General features: G+C 36.6%; 1 long non-coding RNA gene across 2 annotated transcripts in view; it reads left to right on the top strand.

Annotated features, from left to right (window-relative positions):
- LOC146403381 (uncharacterized) overlaps positions 1–22,570 on the top strand; it is a 479,111-nt gene that overhangs the window by 356,537 nt on the left and 100,004 nt on the right. The window contains exon 6 of one of the 2 annotated variants that reach the window (XR_014803751.1): positions 15,644–18,997. The exons of the other annotated variant lie outside the window; for it this stretch is intronic. This is a non-coding gene — a long non-coding RNA (uncharacterized LOC146403381). Of the gene's footprint in view, positions 1–15,643; positions 18,998–22,570 lie in introns of those variants that run through there. 2 annotated transcript variants of the gene reach the window in all.

Below are 22,570 nucleotides of genomic sequence, written 5' to 3' on the forward strand. Positions count from 1 at the left end.
CTGGGATATTTGAGCAAGGAAATAATTTTAGCAATGGATTATACTCAATATAGTCAATGATGTTATGAAAAGTGTTGAAAAAATAATAAGTGGAATAGAAAATATGACACTTTTATAACGATAGTATACCAGTTAGTAACTTTAAAAGGAATGATGAAAGTAAAAAGTAACCATTTGGTAAACACCACAGTGATAATTTTCTCAGGCAGGAATCATGACTAGATGCTAAGTTAGTGGTGAAACTATGATGATAAATAGGATACTTTCACAGTGTCCAAATATCTCTTCTCAGAATGCTTGTTAATTACAAAGGGGAAAGTGGCAACTTTACAGTAGAATAACCTGGCAGACACCATCTAATCAAGTGATCAAAGTTAACCATCATCAGTAATGAGACTTATCAGCATGATGCGTCCTTCCTGTGGCTCACCAAGAAAGGCACAAAACATCATTTGTGTTCTTTTTTATACTTACTGAATAATTTAGTTTAATTTATATGAAAGTTTAAATCAGACAAAGCCACTTTATAGTGATAGAAATCAGATCGGTAATTGCCTGGGACAGAGGGTTGCAAGAGACTGACAATTTGAAACTGTCAGGTACAAAAGTAAACTTTAGGGGGAGAGTAAAATGTTCCGTGTCTTAATTGGTTAGGTGGTTTATACAGCTTATATTTTTCAGAGTTATTGATCTGTCCACTTAAAACATGTGAGTTTTATAGTATCTGGTCTTACATTTGTGTCTTTAATCCATTTTGAGTTTATTTTTGTGTATGGTGTTAGAGAATATTCTAATTTCATTCTTTTGCCTGTAACTGTGCAGTTTCCCAGCACCACTTATTGAAGAGATTGTCTCTTCTTAATTGTATATTCCTCCCTCCTTTGTCATAGATTAATTGACCATAAGTGTGTGTGGGTTTGTTCCTAGGCTCTCTATCCTGTTTCATTGATCTGTGTATCTGTTTTTGCATCAGTACCATACTGTTTTGACTACTGTGGCTTTGTGGTATAAAACTCCCAGAGAAAACATAGGCAGGACATCTTTGACATAATTTGCAGCAAGATGTTTTTGGATCTGTCTCCCATACTATCTTCATTTTGGTTCCTCAGAAATAGACTCTCAATAAAGATTTGAGTACAAGCAATTTATGTGAGAACGAATAGAGGAGGGGAACTTGTCATGTTCTTACCAAAAATGCATAATATGAATCTTATGATGAGAAAGTATCAGACAACTCAAATTGAAGGCCATACTACAAAATGACCAGGCAATACTCTTAAAAAAAGTGCCAATGAAAAACAAGGAAAGACTGAGGAATTATCCCAAATGAAAAGAGTCTAAGAAGACATGATAACTATTGGCCCATTGTTTAAGAAAAGGACCAGTGGGACAATTTTTGAAATTTGAATAAGGTTTGTATATCAGCCAATTTTATCTGTTAATTTCTTGGTTTTGCTCATTGTACTGTGTTTTTGAAGATGTTACCTGCAAGAAAGCTGGGCCTTCCATACTATTATTGCAATTTATTATAAATTGAAATTATTTCAAAATGAAATGGCAAATTGAAAAATAAAAAAAATTTATTTTATTAAGTGCCTTAAATAAGATGTATGCGTGTATTATCCATTCTTTATTATCATGAAGGAAAGGGTTTGTTGTATAAGAGGGTAGTATCACTGGGCTCTAAGGAAGAAAAAAATTGTAATAGAGTGATAAGTGTGTAACATTGTGGATTGAATCTTATTCTGTTAACTGCCTCTGTCACACACTGTGTAAGCCTTGAGGGTACTTACTATACCTTTGCATTTACTAGTCTACTTGCCAACAAAATAGGGAAAATGATCTTAGCCCTATGGTTTCTAATTATTCACATCAATGGAGGAGAGCAGAGCTGTCGAGTATGGAGCCCAACAACAACGCTTTTAAGAAGCACTCAAGTGAAGATCAAGATTTAATGCCAATGAAGGGCCACGTATCTTCTGGTGGGTGTAAAACTGCAGATTATAAAAATATGCCCAGAGAGGGAAGAGAGAGCTCGTATATGCAGTTCAGTGGATGTATGTAAAAAGATCAGTAATCAGGCAGAAGCTGGAAAGGAAGTACAGGCAGAGTGCACAGTGTAGCCTGTCAGCGGGTCCAGTTCGCTCAAGTGAGCAACAGGGTCTGGTGACTTAACACTTCACGGAGCTCGATGATGCCCATGGGATGCAGGTAGTACTTGCAGATGCTTTGTGACAGTGGTAAAGGACTAGGGTAAAGGATCAGTGGCCACTTTGCACAGAGTTTGTGGACTACCATCTTGCTTTCATATACTTTCATATTCAAAAATTTCAAAGTTGACATAGTTGTAAGATGTAGGTGGAGAGAATCATCTCATTACCTATGTTTTTATAGATGAGGAAACTCAGGTTCAGCATTTCCAAAATCCTATAGTTAATACATACAGAAAGGATTTGTACTCTGACCAGAGTGTTCACTTGAGTTTACTAACCTCCTTTGAGCATCAGAGAACTCCCCAAGTTTACACAACACTTTTGTGTTTAAAGTTATTTGGGAGCCTTTTTTTTTTTTCCTGATGACAGGACGCAGATCAATTGATTCTATCAGATTTTTCAAAGGGATCTGTGACTTAAAAGAGGGTAAAATACAGATTTTCCTTTCACACTAGTGCACAACATGGAGTGGAAGTATTTTTGCCAAACTTGGGAATACATAACTCTTATAGTGCATGTACTCAAGAAGCATCATTATCGATAGCATTTAACACAGAGATTGTAGAATCTGTCCAGAATCCCAATAGTTAGTGCCAGAAATAAAATGAGAACTCCAGTTGCCAAGGGTCAGGGCAGAGATTATCCTGTTGGCTACATTATGAATTGTCTTTAGTGCAGATAGTTCTTTGATGTCTACCACCAATCAGGGAGACAGGAGGTCTGCTTCCCAGGCTGGGTCCCACTCTCTGGAGGAGGCTGAGGCCAAGGGAGCCTTGCATAGCAGTGGAGTTCTTTTGCTCTGTTGAGACATTAATTAGTCTCAACATTTTGAGCTTTATGGTGATTTGAGTAAAATTTCATAGATTGCTCGAGAATCCAGAGAGTAGAATTAGAGGCAGTATACCTATGGGGAATGAATAGCAGTTTAAATCTGGCAGAGGCCTTGGGGTGAATATTCTGAGTATGTTATTTCATTTGGCATCTGAAACTCTCCCCAGAGTTTTAGCTTCCTAAATTACTCTGAGACATTGGAGAAATTCCTTCTGTCCAGTGGCAGTACATCCTTTCCTTCAAAGAATACAATACTTTGAATGATGTCAGAGTCTCTCTCTCTCTCTTTTTTTATTTTTTGGTCTCATCCTCAGCATGTAGAAGTTTCCAGGCCATGGATCAAACCAGTGCCATAGCAGTGACCCAAGCTGCTGCAGTGACAACACAGGATCCTTAACTTGCTATGCCATGAGATAACTCTTGAATGATGTCAGGGTCTTTATATGGCTTTGACATTTGCCAGGAAGGTTATGGCATCTGCTAAGACACACAAATATTGCCCTATGTATGAGTGCATGTAGTGCCATGATAGAGTAAATCAAATTTTTAAAAACGCACTGTTTAATTCTTTATCATATATATATTTGACTTTCAAACCCAGAATTTATTAAAGACTTCATATCAAGATGTGTTATAAAGACCATACCAAAAAAAGTGAAAATTAATCTAATCACTAATAATTTAAAGATTAATATAGAATCTAAGAGCTAGATAATGCTTGTCTAAGTTACTGATTTTGTAGACAAGGAACCGAGGCTCAGTGAGGTTAAATTTTGCATCATTTTACACAGTTAATAAGCAACAGAGCCAGAAAAAGAACCCAGATTTCTTGATTCCCAGCCCAGCTTTCTTTCCACCATGGCATGATGCCTTATGACATGTACAAGATTAGAGCAAAATTATATTTGTTGAAATGCATGAGCAGTGTTGTGGATCTTTGGTTGATGTTTTGTGGAGGGAGTGAGGTTATTCTATCCTTGATTTTTTGGGAGGGAGATTACACTATAATTAATGAATCAGTATCCTCTATCTACCTCGTGTTAATAAGGTTCTACTAATTTTTAATTTCCACATTCTGCCTATGGATTTAGAAAATACCTTTTTGTCTCAGAATAAATGCATGCATTCTAGCACTTGAACTGCTAATCCATTAAGTGACTAATCTGAGAAAGCACCTCTCTTGTTAGGTGCACTGGATTGCAAATGTCTTTTGATTGTACTGCAGTGGTAGTGTAGGGATTTGCAACTGGCAGGCAGGCATTGAATTGCCATCATTTGGCTTTAGCAGGAGTTAGAGTCTTGTCTCCAACACAAGCATGAGCCAAGGTACTGTCTCCTTTTTTCTAATTTTAGTTGGAACCATTGGCACCGATCTTACCTAGACAGACTAGTGTTATTTCTACCCAGCACAATCTGCTGGCATGGGCTCCATTCCAAGCCATGCAGTTGAACTTCTCCCCCTGGTTTACCAAACAGGGAGAGAGATGATTGGATGTAGAGGACAGGCTCTTTCACCTCTTTCATTAGAAAGATCTTTCAGGCACAGAGATTCTAAGTTTAATTGGTTCACTGTATGACTCAGAGAGAATTGGCTTTATGACTGCAAATTGCCGTGTGCTTTAATTGTGGGTCATGAAATAATTACTCCGATGTTTTGGTTCTGGGACATGGATATTGATACATTTAAGTGCCCAAGAGTGGGAGGAAAGGTGAGAAGTGATGTCTGCTTTCCAGCCCTCACCTGTTCTTTACTGGAGAAGGTAAGGTGTATAGTCGTCCCATCCTGATCTCTAGTCTTGGGCACCCATCACTGCTGGTATCTCTCACGACCTCAGTCATATGGACCATGCCAGGGCTTCCATCTGCATCCCTTTATCGAAACCCTCAGTGAGACCCTTTTAGACTGTGCTCTCCCTGAGCTGACTCTCCTACCAGGGACAGTCAAGAGGGAGCATCACAGCCTCTCGAACTGTGACCCTCTGTACAGCCATACCTCTGCCCTTTCTCCTCACTTCAGTTTGTCATGGGGTGTCTGCAAGGCTGCGGTCTCACAAAGTGCCCCCTAGGAAGCAGGCCACATACACATAGAGGGGCTTATAGGATTTCTCATCTCACCCCAGCATACCCTGAACTTGCCCTGGGGGAACAGGGGTGCCGGGCCCTCATGTTCACCTTTGCAGTCTCTTCTCCCTGGTGACTCTTCCTTCAAAATTAAAAGTGCCCATAACATTCAAAAGTTTTCACTATATCACATAAACCATGATTTTCCACATGTCAAAGCAGATTTTTTTCCTCTGGTTCTTGTGACCCAAATGAGGAGTCCTGTCCGTGAAATGAGAGAGCTGATGCATGGAGCTGTTATTTCATAGATCATCGTTCAGGGGACTCAATGGTAAACAGAAAAGACACAGACTGTCCTTGTGGGAGCAGAGGGAGATCACATGGGCTTGATTAGTTTATGTTGTTCTTTAAAACAATAGATACAAGCACCTCAGAAATATGAGATTCTAGTAAACAACTGGAGAGTATGTTTCTGTTTGATGGAACAGAGGGCTTTGAAATGTATATCACACCCTGAAGGTCTGATTGAAAAATAGGAAATCATTATCCAATCAGAAAAGGGTTCCATAAATTTAACCACTGCTCTTCTCTCTCTTTCTCTCCCTCCTCCTTCCTTTTCCTTCTCTAACATTTTTCTATCTCCCTGTTGGATAGTGGTTTTTGTAGCAGGTCTGCATTCCCTGCCTACCACATCCTCTGGCTGACTTTTGCCTACTTTCGATCATGGATGAGCTGCCTTCTTATAGTGTGATAGTCTGATAAGAGGAATAATAATAAATAATAATCATTAAACACTTAGACCTTGGTTTATGTATTAGCCAGATTATGTCAGTTAATTATCACTGTGGCCCCTTGGGAAAGGTAAAACTATTATCCTCGTTTTATAGATGAACAAGCTGACGCAAAGTGAGAGCAGGCAATCTAGAAGCACCTATGCGGCACAGAAAGATCTTATCTGACACCAAATTCTGAGTCCCTTTTGCTGAAGAATTGTATTCAGTTTCAGTAACAGAAACCTGAGTGATGGTGGTTTGAGCAAGATAGGTTTTTTCCATAAAACAAGAGGATCAGATGCAGTCCAAGCCATTCCACCATGCAGTGAGAGATCCAGACTTCCTCCATCTTTTCTCTTCCACCACCCTCAGGGTCCAGCCTTGTTCTCATGCTCACAAGAGGCCGAGAAGGGCTCTAGCAGGCTAGCTCTAGCTCATGTTAAGGCAGGAAGCAGGAGAAGCACAAAGAGCAAAGAACAGAAAGGCCAAAGCAGTCAGAGCTGTCCCCTTCTACAGGGTTTTCAATGAATCTCCCAACTTCCATTTATACCTCAGTGCTATTAGTAGGGTTCTATTTATACATTTAACAGCCCTGCTTTATTATTGTGAAGGGATTTTAGGTAGCCAGTTGGCATTCTCTGCCGTAGCTCTTAATCTCCCTGCCATACAGCCTTTTCCTATAGCACAAGAATGGGGACGGAGAATTTTTTAATTATTTGAAATAAACCGTAAATTTTCCTTTGTCTAGTGTCTCCTCCATGGTTACGCTTGTTAAAACACACATACAGGCAAACATGAATGGATGTCTCTTGAATGGAAAGATATTCATCATCTGGTGGGATATTTTTTATAGAGTCCTCAGCAAATAGCACATACCTGCTTTATAAGGAGATAGTAAATTCATCTGGAAATGGGGAAATGTGACAGCATCACCCAAGGGCAGAGAAGCTGTCAACCTATGAAACCCTGTCTCCACCTTCCAAATGCTCATTGACAAATAGCTGATTATTGTGGTAGAAATGCCTTCCTGTAGGATAGAACATTCTGAGTTGTATACGTTCCTCTTCAAGCATGATGAAACAAAAATTGCTTAGTCAGTGCATTATCTGCAAGAAGGAGTGAATTTTCAATTTCAAGAGACTAAAATTCCTTGAGCTTATTTATTCCTTTATCATAATGTTTGAATAAAAATAAGAGGTTTACATTTAAGTAGTGAGAGAGTCTTGCTTGAAGACTGCAGTAAAATATCGTGTGATCCACCTTTTCCTGATCCACCTTTCTTTGACAAAAACTCACCCTGTGTCTTCTCTGCTACCTCAGTTTCTCCCTTTAGAAAATGCTATCATATAGACAGGATTTATCAGCAGACTTTATGCCAGTAAAATATACTACAGTGGAATGATAATTCATAGGAATTCTAACTCAAATTAAATAAATAAATAAATAAATAAATAAATAAATAAATAAATAAATATTGTGAATAGGAAAAAAAAAGGAATTTTAACTCAGTGCTAAAGCATTGTTATTCTGTTTTTACATATCTATAGTACAGAGTTATTTTATATCACTGTGAGTGTGCTTAATATATAATATTGTTCTGATAACAAATTGATCTTATCTGCTTTATGTATAAGAACCATGTGCTTCAAAGTGGGTAGTACAAAGCTGGGCCAAACCAAATAAATACTGATCAATAGTTTTACATATGGAAAATACATAAATAATTAGGTAGACTACACTCACTACAGGATATTTCTCGGGAGTTTTAGGTTTGTTCGTAATAATTCCCTAACATTAGTCTTATTTTCTAATTGTTTGAGTATGTTGATTAAGTGGGTTCTTTGAAAGCAAGGATTTATAGACTTTTAACAGTGAAATCAATTGTATATATTCTCAAATTTGGCCTAGCTCTACAAGAGGAAATTTAAGCGATCAGCAAATATAGACTTAGAGAGATAATCAGTTAGGATCATTCAGGTATGTAACTTCCTCTCTTGCTCATTAACTATTTTTAATTTTAATTAGGCAGGTAAATTGCATGCTTCTCTTTCTTTTTTTAATGTTAAGTTTGTCAAAGATTATTATATGCACAAAGTAAATATGTATAATAAAGCTAATTAATATAAAATCTTTTGCTGTAATTATCTGTTTTATGTGAAAGTATTAAATGAGCCTAAATTAGCTGAATAATTGTCTTAGTTCATCTTAGTTTACCTGTTGAAATCATGGCCTTAGACCATTCTTAAGAATTTTTCAGCAACAGGAAGTGAACTGAATTTTTAAAATTAGGATTATGAATAAGTTGGTGTCTTCAGAAATGTGAATTTACTTGTTTTGAAAGGATAACTATTTTAGTATAGAACTTCATGTGATAATCAGTATTCATGATCTGAGCACTTAAATAGTTTAGTGTTGTTTTCTGTAAAATAATCTATTATGGATTGCAACTCGTAAATAGTTGATTTGTATTTTGGAGGTAAGGATCACTTAATTTTTGTAATCACCCTAAACACAGTATTGAAGCCTATACTATTCCCATTTCTAATGCCAGCCCTTCAGTATAGCTGAATCTTGCCATCAAACCTACTATCTAAGGAATCTCAATCTTTCTATTCTATGAACTCCTATAGTTGACAAAAGGGATTTCTAAAAAGATAATTGTATTGATTACTTCAATTTCTGGGTTGAGCATAAGGTTGTAAAATTGGAGATTACTCATAGAAATTGAATACAAAGAGAAAATCTTTTTAAGTCCTTTTTTTTTTTTTTTTTTTTTTTTTTTTTTTTTTTTTTTTTACTATATTGAATGACGCTGAACTCTTGAAAGCTTTCCAACCTTGCAGAACTTCAATAAACTTCTAATGGTGTCCTGAGTGCCAGTTCTATTTTTATTGCTTGTACTGTATGTGGGAAACCTTCAACTAGTAGGATAAATTTTGTTCTTATTTCTGTTGAAAAATTCAAGGACTAACACTTACAGACTTCCAATGTCTTAGTAAAAAGTTTTTGGTGTATCATGGTATATGTATATTTATACAAGTTTAAGTATATATTGACATGTTTTTCCTGAAGTGTAAGTATATATTTTTATATAATATATTTAACCAAACCCAATTTTTATTTATGCGTATGTATATGCAGCAGGTATCTCCATATGTGAATATTGTATACTGTCCGTATTTATCATATGTTAGTTAGCATGTTGAGTGTTTCATCAGATAATACGTTCTCTAATGCAGAAACTGTTTTATCCACATTCCATCACCCCCAACAGAGTATAATACAGTGTCTTTTACACAATGGATGCTAAATTAATGGTTATAGTGAATGGTGACCAAAAGAATACACATTTAATCAGAAGAAAATGTACCATTTGATTTTGATACAAGTACATGGGAAAGATGTCACTTAAAGAAAGTCATTTTAATTGTCAATTAGAACTGTTTTATTCCTATCTACTTAGATGGATGCTAAGCTCTGCCACTTTTATATAGTTTTATTTATAATTGTGAACATGTAGAACTGCATGAGGCCATCAATCAGCAGAAAGATGAGGGCCCAACAGAATTATTTCTGTAGGTGGCCAATTTTTTTTCAATCAAGGACAGCTGAAAGGTCATGATTAAAACAGTGATTTTCCTGAAATTGTAAGTAACTGTTAGTGACTGTTTTGCACAAAGATGTCAAAACTACTTTTTCCTCTGAAAAAGAAAATTATAAGTTCTTGAAAATGTTGGCAGTTTTCCAAATTTCACTTGCACTACTGTAATGTATTTTAATTACTGCACTTGAGTCAGTTTCTTCAAAAAATTTAAGAGGCAAAAATAAGGTAGTGTGATAGTAAGCATACATAGATTAAACAATAGGCATCTAATGCCTCACTGATAGGTGCATATTCAATACTCAGGATTAGCCAAGGAGTAGAACTTAACAGTTTTTACCCAAGGAGTATGCATATCATTAATTCATAATTCTGTGCAGATATGAGGAACGATACCACTGTGTATTTCTATTAAAACATGGCAGTGAGTTTTGAGATATTTAAGTAATTTGCTTCATGTAGATTGGTTAGCAGTGGCAGCCAAGGATAGCAAATGTTGCTAGTGATCTCTGTAGGTGGCCCTTTATTCTCTGAGTTGGAATTGACTCCAGTCCCTGGGTAGTGGCAGGGAGGACTAACTGCTGGTTGTCATCATCTTTCGGATGAGGGGTGGACATGAAGTCCTGACCATTTGTAGTCATTAAAGATTCCTCAGAACCTTTGTAGCAGAAAGGGTTTTTCACCCCGGTGTCCTGGTCAGTTTCCAAATCTGGTAATTGCATTCTGCCTTCTAATGTCTTCCTGCAGGTTCTGTTTTTGGTTATTTGTTTGTTTGGGGTTTTATTGTTGTTGTTGCTTGCATATGTGGAGATGTAGTGTTTTTTTTTTGGAGGGTGCATCTCTCCTTGGTTTTAATCTGTGTGTGCTTTTAATCTTCTTTAGGCTGTGCTAGAGTAGAACCGAAGAGTTTTGTTAGATGTGTATTATTTTAGCCTGTGTTAATAATTTATGTTTCATCATTTCACTCTGTTTTAGTTAAAAATTTTAAAAGACATTTATAAAAGAAAAAATGAAAAGAAGTAATGGCAGGAGGAGCAACAAATATGGTGACAGACAGAGGCTGCTATTTGGGATAAGGTCCAAATGTACTTCCTTTACCTTGGAGAAAGACCTTGGAAAGCAGAGAAGATGAATGACAATCACAAGAGAATATGCGAAGCATTAGTGCACTTAGAATGAAAAACTGGTAAAGTTCCATTTGAGCCCAAGAATGACATGGTTCGTTTCCATGTTAAATGTCAATCTTTTTTTTTTTCCTCATTGATAAGCATGTTAAATTTGGATTTGTAAGGCAGAAGGATATGTATCTGATTTTAAGAGCAATATTTTGATATGTCATAATTTTGATAGCCATGTTTTGAATTAGATATTTCACTCATGATCATTTTTTTGTAATCTACAGAAAGATAAAATTCTATCAAATCAACATTTATTGGATGCCAACCATATTAAAAGAACTGCAGTTGATGTATTACTCTTGAAGATACTTTATTTGATCCAAATAACACTGTACCAAGTATTTATTCTATTATATCCCTACTGGGTTGAAAGTGATTTTTTTTTAGTTCTGTTGTTATTTTATTTATTCAACAAGGAAAATGAAAAAAAAAATTAGAGTGATTTAGTCTTAACCCAAGCATAAATTTCATCCATTAATCTCAAAACGTACCTTGCCAACAGCATTATATGGTAGAAAAAGGATAAGCCCATGTGTCAAAGAGCTGTTTTTTAATGCTGGCTCTTATAGAGTATATCATTTCCAAATAGATAAGTTGCTTAACTTCCTTGTCTTCAGTTTTTTTCATTGTGAATAGGAATGATTGTAATATTTTGACCTACCTACCTAAACAGTTTTAACCAAATGGAAGAAAATACATTTCCTTTTAAAGCAAACTGTCATTGATAGTATAGTGCTTTTCCACAGTAATATTTTATCTTTTATCAGATTAGTTCTAATCCTTAATTAGAAATTACTCTTCTGGAGTTCCCGTTGTGGCTCAGAGAAAACAAATCTGACTGGGAACCATGAGGTTGTGGGTTCGACCCCTGGCCTCGCTCAGTGGGGTAAGGATCCAGGTTGCAGACGTGGCTCAGTGGCTCTGGTGTAAGCTGGCAGCCGCAGCTCCGATTAGACCCCTAACCTGAGAACCTCCATGTGCCATAGGTGTAGCTCTCAAAAGATAAAAGACAAAAAAAAAAAAAAAAAGAAACAAAAAAGAAATTACTTTTCATAGATTCTCTGGAATCTTAGCTTGAGATTAAACCTATTCTGGTTTCTCTGTGGTGGAGCCTTTCTTTTCTCCAATAGCAAAGCCTCTGAAATACTCACCTCCTGATACTCGGTAGTTTTGCTTTTCCTATAATTCAGCTTTTTATCATACCTAGGACAGGTAAGATAAACAAATGGAAGACTTTAATACTTCCTTGCCACACCAAATTATCTGAAAATATCAGTACCTGACAGAACAAGAGCCCAGTTGCTATTGGAACTATAGCAGGCTGAAAACTGAGTATTGGAGAAAATTACCCACAAGAAGTAGGCAGTTGGAGCAGATCTTAGCAATATGGGTTAGCTCATACACACAAGGCACCAGGTGAACTCAGGGTAGGAAAACATCTTGTGACACAGGCAGTGAATGTTGAGCTGTGGGCCATGGGGTGTTCCTTTGAGTAAGAGTGGACTGCCATGACTGGAAACTCCATCAACAAATAGTAAGAAATAGTTAAAGTGATGTGCTGGCTGTTAATGTCAGAGACTTGACAGAAGTTGATTTATAGTGCTTGTTATTTCCTACTGTACAGTAGAGTGATTCAGTTTTATATATATGTATGTATTCTTTTTCATATTATTTTTTATTATGGTTTACCATAGGATATTCAGTATAGTTCCCTCTGGTGTATAGGAGGACCTTGTTGTTTTTCCATCCTAGGTATAATAGTTTGCACCTATTAATCCCAAACTCCCAAGCTATCCCTCCCCTACCTCTTTCCCCCTTGGCAACCACAAATCTGTTCTCTATGTCTGTGAGTCTGGTTTTGCTTTATAGATAAGTTCATTTGTGTCATATTTTAGATTCCACATATAAGTGATATCATATGGTGTTTGTCTTTCTCTGTCTGACCTCTGTATGATAATCTCTACGTCCATCCATGTTGCTGGAAATGGCCTTATTTCATTCTTTTTGATGGTTGAGTAACATTTCATTGTATATACATACCACATCTCCATCCATTCATCTGCTGGTGCACATTTAGGTTGTTTTCATGTCTTGGCTCTGTAAATAGTGCTGCAGTGAACACTGGGGTGCATGTATCTTCTTGCATTGTAGTTTTCTCTGGACATTGTCCAGGAGTAGGATTGCAGGCTCATATGGCAATTCTAGTTTTTTGAGGAATCTCCATAATGTTTTCCATAGTGGCTATAGCAATTTACATTCCCAACAGTGTAGGAGGGTTCCTTTTTTCTAGGAGACTGTATTTTCAACAAGCTAAAGAACCTGAGGTAAAAAAGACCTGAGGTAAAAATCATGGAAACTAAATATGGACTAAGTAAGAGAACAAAACATAAAGTTACCAAAACTGAGCTAAAAAGCAGGATCCTGGCATCTAGAACTATGAGGTCTGCCTCATTTGGGACCAGATAGTGAAGTAATTGATATCAATTATCATCCTCTTTGGCTTCCCTGCTCTAAGATTTCCTTTTGGCCACCCTGAGAGGATTTATATGAAGTCTGAGAAGGTGATTCTTATTCTTTTGTCTCTTTTCCTCACTTGTATCTCCACCAAAGGAAGGTTATTTTCTACATGATTTGGTTCTTTTTCTCTCAGCTATCAACTTTCCCCCCTCAAAGTTTCTGTAATCTTTGTACAAGAGTTACACCAAAATTCATTGGTTTAAGACACATTTTTGCCCCTTTTAGTATATGAGGTTGTGATGCATCTTGAATCTATGTCATCATTTGATTAACAAAGGAATTTTTCTTGGTGATACATAAAATATTGAGATGCCCTCAAATCTTGGATGAAGTACAAAGCTTACCTAAGAGTCTATGGTTGCCAACAATGGCTTCAAAGACAATCTGAATCATAAAGACATATGATATCACTGATAGGACATGATGTTATTGACACTGACTGTCACTGGGGCTTCACAGAGCCCCAGTAATTTGTAACATCTCCCTTTTCCCGACTAAACCACTTTTTCTCCCATCTTGCCATGTTCTCATTATGGAGGAAAAGAGTGATCAGAGCAAGTTCTCCAAAAGACAAAACTCCCATACAGGTTTTTAGGAACTCTTTTGTCTTCAGAGTAGGAATGCGTTTATTGCCACTGACGTCTCCTTTCTCCTCAGAGGATTTTATGAATCATAGTTTAAGTAAAATACCTGTCTTCTCCGTCTATCTACATATATGCATGTGTCCACAAGTGACATCCTGGTGATTGTAAATAAAAATGGAATCTCCTTTCTTAGGCATTCTCTCCCAGTACAGGAACCCTATTTTCTCAATTCTGCTTGGTTTCCTAAAACTGGGCTTGATTTTGCATTGTCAGTATTGACGTCTTGGTCACAATATCTTCTAAAAATTCTCATCTTTCTCTCTCGAGAAAAAGCACAAATTTGTGACTAGGACAGTTGAATAAAACATTGAACTTTAAAATTTTCCTCATTGCTTACTTGAAGAAAAGAGATATTTGCAAGGTAATTGCATCACTGCTTAAATTTCCTCTTTTGAACTAACATATGTTTTGTTCTATGATAAGTAAAAGCCTTTCTTCTCCTAGAGGATACCTACCACTGGTGAGCTGAGTATTTGAAATGTGTCCATTATTGGAAGCTTGTCTCAATAGGTCTTAATATTTGGACAGTGTCTTGATTTCATGATTTGCTAAAGCATATATCCATAAAATTCTTTACATAAAGTTTTCTTAGGAAGAAAATAGTATTTAAGGCCCATGAGAATGAACATGTGACTTTACTTGAAAAAGTAAGTGAGGAAGCTCCCATTGTGGCTCAGCGGGTTAAGAACCTTACTAGTATCCATGAAGACGTGGATTTGATCCCTGGCCTTGCTCAGTGGGTTAAGGATCCGATGTTTCCACAAGCTGTGGCATAGGTTGCAGATGTGGTTTGGATTTGGTGTTGCTTTGACTGTGGTGTAGGCTGGTAGCCACAGCCTGGGAACTTCCATATGCCACAGGTATAGCCCTCAAAAGGAAAGGAAGAAAGATGTAGTGAAAGTATTGTGGGTAAGAACTAGAATTATAGGCTAAAGAAGAACACCTATTTAATAATCAGGATTATGGATTTTGATACAATGCTTTTCTCAAAGAGAAAGACCTCATTTGAAGATGATACCAAGCTTCACCCAGGGAGAACTGGGTGTTAGGGTTAGACCTCCCGGGTAAGACTTGAGAGCATTCTTATTTACTCTGTCCTTGCTTGGAAAGGACCCACTCATTTTGTGCTACGTTCATAACTGGCACAGTGTTAGCACATGATATCTGAAATCACCTCTCAGTGGTGCCCCAAGGGAAGAGTATTGTTGAATATTGCTGATTACATGAGTGTGAGAAATGCTCTTATAAGAAGTAAAGTCCACAGTGTTTCAAACTTATGCATTTAAAAGACAAATAAGGATTTATTTAATATAGATGGATCTCTGCTTCCTAGGCCTTTGAAGTATTAGAGAGGAGGCATGTTTCTGTTTGTTATGCTTTCATTGTATATTTCAGCAATTAGAAGTTGGGGAGAGACTTTTGATGCTGAATGTCCATGCTCTAGGAGTTCAAGTTCATCTCTAAGACCTGACTATTGAGGAAGTTTCTAGTGTTGGCTAATGAGTGAGAGGATGCTTTGCGATACATATGGAGAAAAGTTATTGTAACAAAAATGAGATGGGGTGTGGCATACGTGACTTAGGGCTGGCACTCTGTTTAGAGTTTCTATCCATGTAGATAATATTGTCTAGTGGAATATAACACATACAATATCATTGAAACGAATGTAGTATCATTTTCAACAAATCATATTTGGAAAACACTTTCCTATAAATTAAATATACATCTCCTTCAATAGAAGAGAATATGTAGGTCACTGTCACTTTTTACCAGCAGCATTTTATTAACCCCTTAATTAGTTTTTTTTTTTTTTTTTTTGCTCCAGGGTCTTCTTATGATAGTCTGTGGTACATACTACAAATAGACTCGTCTTCTGAAATCACAGCTTTGGTTCTCTTACTCACCTGCTCAGATATGGTAGTGGCTCCCTGAACAACCTGCTGAACGACATCAAACTTAACTAGCCTGATATTCTAGACCATACACGCTTGGGCCCCCTTCTTGAAGCTTAGCCGCCTATTAGCCACCCAGTTTAAATATCTTCTCTATAAAATCTCACTCATTGCTTTGGAAGTAGTGTTTTCTTTGTTTCACTTTTGTATTAAATAAATACTTGTTAGTGGACCGATCTTGTTTCTTCATGCAATCTATAGGTGCATTTGCTATTACAAAGAACAGAAATGCATTGGGTAAATTGTTGATAATGCTTGGGTATAAATATTTCAATGTATTGGTTATTCAGAGAATACTTTGCCACTTGTGGGTTTTACAAAACTTTGCTTTTCTTGCTTCATCTTCATGCTGCCTACCTCAGGCTTTTTGCCTTATTCATTTAAATTCTAACTTGGGAAGTGCATAGGAAGAAATGAAGCATTCAAATCACTTGAAAAGAGAAGAGAGGCATTCAGCCTTTGTTCACCCCGGCTTTTGATCATAACTATAATTCTCTGTAAGCAATCCAATAAAACTTCCCATTGAGTTGCACTTGTGTTTCCTTTGAGCTCGAATTTATAGCCTACTATCAGTAGATTAAAAATCCATTAAAATCTATAAGAACAGCAGAAGTTACATATTCCTTTTGCTGTAGTAAAGATTTTCTGAAAGATTTTACATTAAAACTCTGTTGCTAAGTAGTGATATTAATAGGCCATTTTAAAGTCAAACTTAGCTTGTCCTTAAGGCGTGGAAGACAGCGCAAAGAATACCTTCCTGTATTCCAGACAATTGCATTTTGGACAGATGACTGAGATTCTTTTCTCATGTCAGAAAGACAATGCTAGACTCCATTAACAAACAGCAGACAACCTCAAGGATAAGTGGTAATGAGGATAGTTGGCCAAGAACATGCTAGGAAGGGGTGATAATAGATGCAAAGATAGAGTGCCCAAGTAATTGTCCTGTAGATCGTGAGAAAAATGAAACAGGAGAAGGGGTGAGAGGTCAAGGGTAGAGATGTAAATTTAAACTAATACATAAATTATTAGTAACCGAAAAATCACGGTGACCAATATTATACACTTAAAGTTAGATATGAAGAAAATGTATTTTTATCTGTGCTTTTTCAAGTTGATGCTTTTTTTTGAATGTGATGCTTTATACTCTTTGCTATAAATTAACATGCTTTCAGCATCTTATGATTGTTATAGATATTTAAGAATTAAATTTAATGTTGAGACATCATATCTGCAGCTCAGAAGGCAGCAACACTTCAGTGGGTTAGAATGCTATGTTTCCCTGTTTTCTCAGGTGATTTTTCATCATCACCAGGACTTAGCCAATCAGTTACACTGATGAAATATGATACTATTAAGTACTTCCTCTAGAGTCGTCTTTCTATTGGTGTGCTATCCAAACTCTTCTGAGCTACCCAAAGTATAAGTTCTGGATGTAATATCCTTGGATGAGATTGATTTTTTTTTTTTACTGCTCGAGGGAGTTCCCATTGTGGCTCGGCGGGTTATGAAACTGACTAGTATCCATGAGGACGTGGGTTTGATCTCTGGCCTCACTCAGTGGGTTAGGATCCAGCATTGCCATGAGCTGTGGTGTAGGTATCAGACGCAGGTTGGATCTGATGTTCTATGGCTGTGGCGTAGGCTGGCAGCTTCATCTCCAATTTCACCCTGAGCCTGGGAACTTCCATATGCCACAGATTTGGCCCTGAAAAAGCGAAAAATAAACCCTAACAAACAAAAAAACATTAAAAAAAACTGCTCAAGAGTCTTTTTTTTTTTTTTTTTTTCTTGTCATTCCCATCTCATGCAGAAGTTCTCTGGTCAGATATGGAAATTGTGCCACAGAAGTGACTTGAGCCACAGCAGTGACAACACTGGATCCTTAACTGCCAGGCCATCAAGGAACTCCTAAAACTGCCCAAGAATCTTTAAAATGTCCAAAGCCCTAAGGATATCTGAGTTTAGTATGGTATTATAGTCAAGTCATGACTGTTGGTTCATTCATTGCTAAAGCCTCAGAAGGATCCTGGGAAATTATATAACTTTTTTTTTTTTTCTTGTACTCTTGTGTGAAAGCTAATGTCTGGTTTACTTCATATAAGTATATTAATCCAGTGATGAAGAAGAACAATACTGATGACAATCAGTGTCTTTGCAAGGGAGAAAGGTGTGTGATCAGAGAACAAAGCCACCAAAAGCATTGCCAAGAAACAGTACTTTTTGCAGGATTAACAAACTGATCAAGCTCCCTTTTTTTTTTTTTTTTCTGTCTCAATAGGCTCCTGATCATACTGAGGTCAGTTTGTCATCCTCTCTTTCCTTCTTTTCCTCCCCCTCCTTCTCATCCCTACAGTGATCCTACTAGCTAACTGTTTCCAAGTTTTGGTGATGCTGATTCTCAGAATTTCTGTTGAAATTTTCTTCTGCTTTTACTTTTTATCAGTATGTCTTATGTTTTTTTACAAAAGCATTCCACATTCATGAGGGAAATGCTAGGGAGAAAAAAGAGCAAAAAAAAAAAAAAGAAAATAATATTGAAAATATAACTCTAATTCTGCTACCTAAAGAAGATGACCAGTAAGATTTTGGCATTCAGTCTCTTATTTTAAAAAGTAAATTTAGGAGTTTCCTGGTGGCCTAGTGGGTTAAGGATCTGCTGTTATCACTGCTGTGGCTTGGGTCACTGCTGTGGTGGGTGTTCCATCGCTGGCCCAGGAACTTCCACATGCTGTGGCTATGGCCACAAAAAAGTAAATTTTATAACAGTCAAGATACAATGTATATTAACAATGTATATTTTTATAGAAACTGATTAATACTGTAATGTTTTTATAGCTTATTTTTTAATTTAATACGGGAATGTCTTCATGTAGTTAAATACTTTTCATGTATCATTTAAATATACTGTTGTGTTCTCTTATATTCAGCTATATGAATGTACCAGAGTTAATGCATCATGTTCCTTGTTTTGGGGCAATTAGTTTTGCTTTCTCTTTCCTATTTTCTATTCCCATCGCCATTCTTCAAGTCAAAGCTCTCATCCTACCATGCATGGACCATTTTATTGTTAATTGAAATGATTGCTTGTGCCAGTGAACTATCTAATCCTTCCATACTAAGTTGGAAACAATACCAAGAGAATGAACAGCTCATAAGATTGTGGCTTGAATAAAGGCTTTGATGATTTTCAGTTTTCTTCAGAATAAAGTTTATATTTCTTAGCATTTGTGTTTGAATCTTCTCTAATTTAGCCGTGATTTAACCTATATCACGCACTTCATGCTATTCTCGATTCCCTGAGTACTTTACTGTTGCATGTCTTTGCCAGTATTCTTACATTTTGCCAAAATATTTACTTTTGTTTCTTCCTGGCAGTAGCCTACCCATACTTTAAAAGTGAGCTCACCTCCCTTATCCTCTCAGTCACATCAATTGCTCCTTCCTCTGTGCTCCTAGAGCATTTCAATGTTGCCCAAGTTGTGTAATCTAGTGGAAGAACATGATGCAATAGGAAGCACGTAGTCTTTGGGCTTTCACGATCCTGGATGTGAAAATAAGATTCATCTCTTATCATTTCTCCATCTCAGTTTTATCATTTATTCATTCATTCAATGAGTACTATTAAGTACCTCCTTTGGGCCAGGCCCTGTGTGGAACTCTAGGATACAACCACAAACCAGTATTATTAATCATGGGAAATATTTACTGTACAATACCTGTGTGCCAGGTGGTGTTCTAAGTGCTTTTCATGTGTGAACTCATTTAATCCTCACAACAGCTTCGATGACTAACCACCTTTTATGATTGAGGAAATTGTGGTACCAAGCAGTTAAGCACTTGTGAAGGTCGCACAGCTAGTAAGTAGCAAAACAGGGCTTCAAGCCCAGGTGGTCTGATTGCAGAATCTGTTCTCATAGTCCATATGCTTTATTGCCTCCTAAAACAAACAAAATTCGACACAGACTCTGCCTTTCTGGAACTGTCAGGCAAGTAGGGGAGACATATATCAGATAAATAGCAACGCAAACAAATGTAAAATTACAAGATGGTAAGTGCTGCGAAGAGGACGTGCACAGTACTATGAGAAACAATGATAGATTTTACATACTTATGGGAGTTAGGTTATGTTTCCTAACTTCCTTCCTAACAATGTGCCATTTGAGCTTAGAGCTTAAGGAAAAGTAGGAGTGAACCAGGTAAGGGAGGGCGGGATGCCACCAGGCTTAGGAAGCAGAAAGTGTGGAAAGCTGTGGTCAGAGGAAACGTGGCTGGTGGAAAGGTCCCAAGAACCAGCACTGGAGAGAAGCTGAACTTCCAGTTAGGTGGGATCCAGAGTCCTTTCGGCCATGCAGTGGGAAATGATTAAATGTTTTTAAGGAGGCAACTTCATGAACGTCTTTTTATTTTATAAGGGTTCTAAGGGCTACAGTGTAGTGTCCTCTTTGCAGTAAAGAAGGTAATATAATACCCATATCAGAGGAAGTGACATGGTGGATTTGACAGTGTCTAGCCCTGTATCAGGCTTGCAGTGAGCACTTAGGAAATGCTGGTGTTCTTCATCATTATTTTATCCATCAGATCTAATATACCGCTTTGCAAAATGTAGCAATAGAATAAATGCTTGTTGATTGACTGAATGCAGTGACAAACCATTATGCTTTTCTTGATGATTTCCAGAAATAAGGAACTCTGTGCCACACACAGCCATCCATTAAACAGTTTTATGGGTGAGAGTATATTTTTTCATTTTAAGCCAAAATCTAATTTATAATTCTACTTAATTTTGCCAGTTGCACCTGTACAGAACAAGTATAAATAAGTAAAAGATGATCGCAGAAGTATAAATCCTTTTCTGTAATAATCCTTCAAATAATCAAAAACAGTAATTTCAAATATTTCTGTTCCAGATCTTTCAGCCACATAATGTATCACCCAGGCTCTGCCTCATTCTGTTTGCCATCCTGACGCCCTTTTTGTTCTTAAACTGTAGCGCTCAGAGTCAGAACAATCCATGTACTCCACCCAGTTCGGAAATAGTGAGACCATCAGCATCTTAATTTGCAGTGACTATTCTAATTAACTCGACTCAAAATTGCATTTACTCTTTTGAAAGTGAGGTAGCCTATGCTTTTGCCGTGGATTGTTTGAACTTTTCTAGGCTGCTTTCCATTGATCAGTATTAAATTTAAATTTAATTATTTTGGTTGACATCTTCTTGAATAGTGATACTGTCATCTAGTATTACAGTTCTTTGAGATTCTTGTTTTATAGATATTTGCATAAACTTTTTTACAACTTCAGTTTTGCTGTTGATAATACTATCGAATAAAAGACTTAAAGTTAGAGCTCTTGTTTTACTAAAGATATCTTTCCACTTGCCATAGATTTTGCTGAATGTCATGGGGCTAGCTATAAATCTAATTGTACATTCACCTATCCTGTAATTTTTCATCTTACCTTTTAAAGACCCTGCTGAAAATCAGAATCAAATCATTTTTCTGATTCCCAGGTTTTAAAAAACCTTTGAACAGAGACAATGCAGGTGGCGTGAAATTATATATTGTGAGTAATAAAACAACCACCTAAAGAGTCAGAACTGTGTGGCAGGTACTGTTCTGGGTGATTTCAAATATGTTAACGCAGTTAATTCTCACACAAAAAACAGCGAAATAAGTGCTATTGCTATCTAGTTTTGCAGATAAGTACACTGAGTCACAGAAATCAAAACACCTGCCAGCTTCACTTAGCTGGAAAAGAGTGGAGTCAGGATTCAAACACTTGCAGTTTGACTCCACACTCTGCTCAAACCATGTTGACTCAGGGATTGTTGCTTCTTATGTGCTATGGAAAGCTAAAGCAAAACAGTAAAACAATGTGGCATTTTGGGTAAGATTTATTTGGAAATTTTTAAAAACTTGGAATTTTTCCCTAATATCCCACTTATGGAATGTTTTCCAATATGTTGCTTTATGCCTGAAATAATTCATACACTATATATTTAAAATGACTTACTAGGAATCTACTATCTAGTAAGGACATAGATGAGGAATCTTTGACTCAGACAAATTACTTGTGAAGACAGCTTAATTTTGTTCCTTGTGGCACACTGGTAACATGATAGCAAATGCAAAATAAATTTAGCTGTGGGGAAAGACAGGAAGGCCTTTGCAGTCATTTATTGAATGCAAGGAAATTCATGTATATTGTTTTCAATATGATTTTTAAATTGTGGCAATATCAGCTCTTTATGAAATTGAAAGAAAATTAGGACTCAAAATATTTTTCCAGTGGTAACAGAGTAGTATAAAGTTTTATTGGAACATTAAAAAAATAATCTAAGTATGCCCCCCCAAATACATAATCTTCTAGAAAATGAATAACAATAGAAAATATGTTTGTCTTGCATTTTGGTGCTGGAATATGGTTCTTAGCTTCTCTTTTACATTTTTAAAAGTTTTATTGAAGTATAGTTGATTTATAATGTGATGATTTCTGCTGTACAACAAAGTGTACAAATTATGCATATCTACATATCCATTCTTTTTTAGATTCTTTTCCCATATAGATTATCACAGAATATTGAGTAAAGGTTCTTAGATTCTTTGTGGATGAAATCTCATAATTGATGCAAATTATAATCTTGATAAATATGGCACTGTCTTCATAAGAACTAACCTTTTGAGCATTTGGTTATTTTTTCCTAATCATATATTTAGGACTTTCCCAGTGAATTATATCTATAACAATAATCTGTCTCTAAGATGTGTTGAGAAAGTTTTATTCTCGCTGAAAATATC

Source organism: Sus scrofa, chromosome 5 (genome assembly GCF_054392235.1).
Source record: "Sus scrofa isolate SSC_HxYL_T2T_F1_AM1 chromosome 5, Sscrofa_HxYL_maternal_Yorkshire_Landrace_v2.0, whole genome shotgun sequence".
In the NCBI taxonomy this organism is placed as follows: domain Eukaryota; kingdom Metazoa; phylum Chordata; class Mammalia; order Artiodactyla; family Suidae; genus Sus; species Sus scrofa.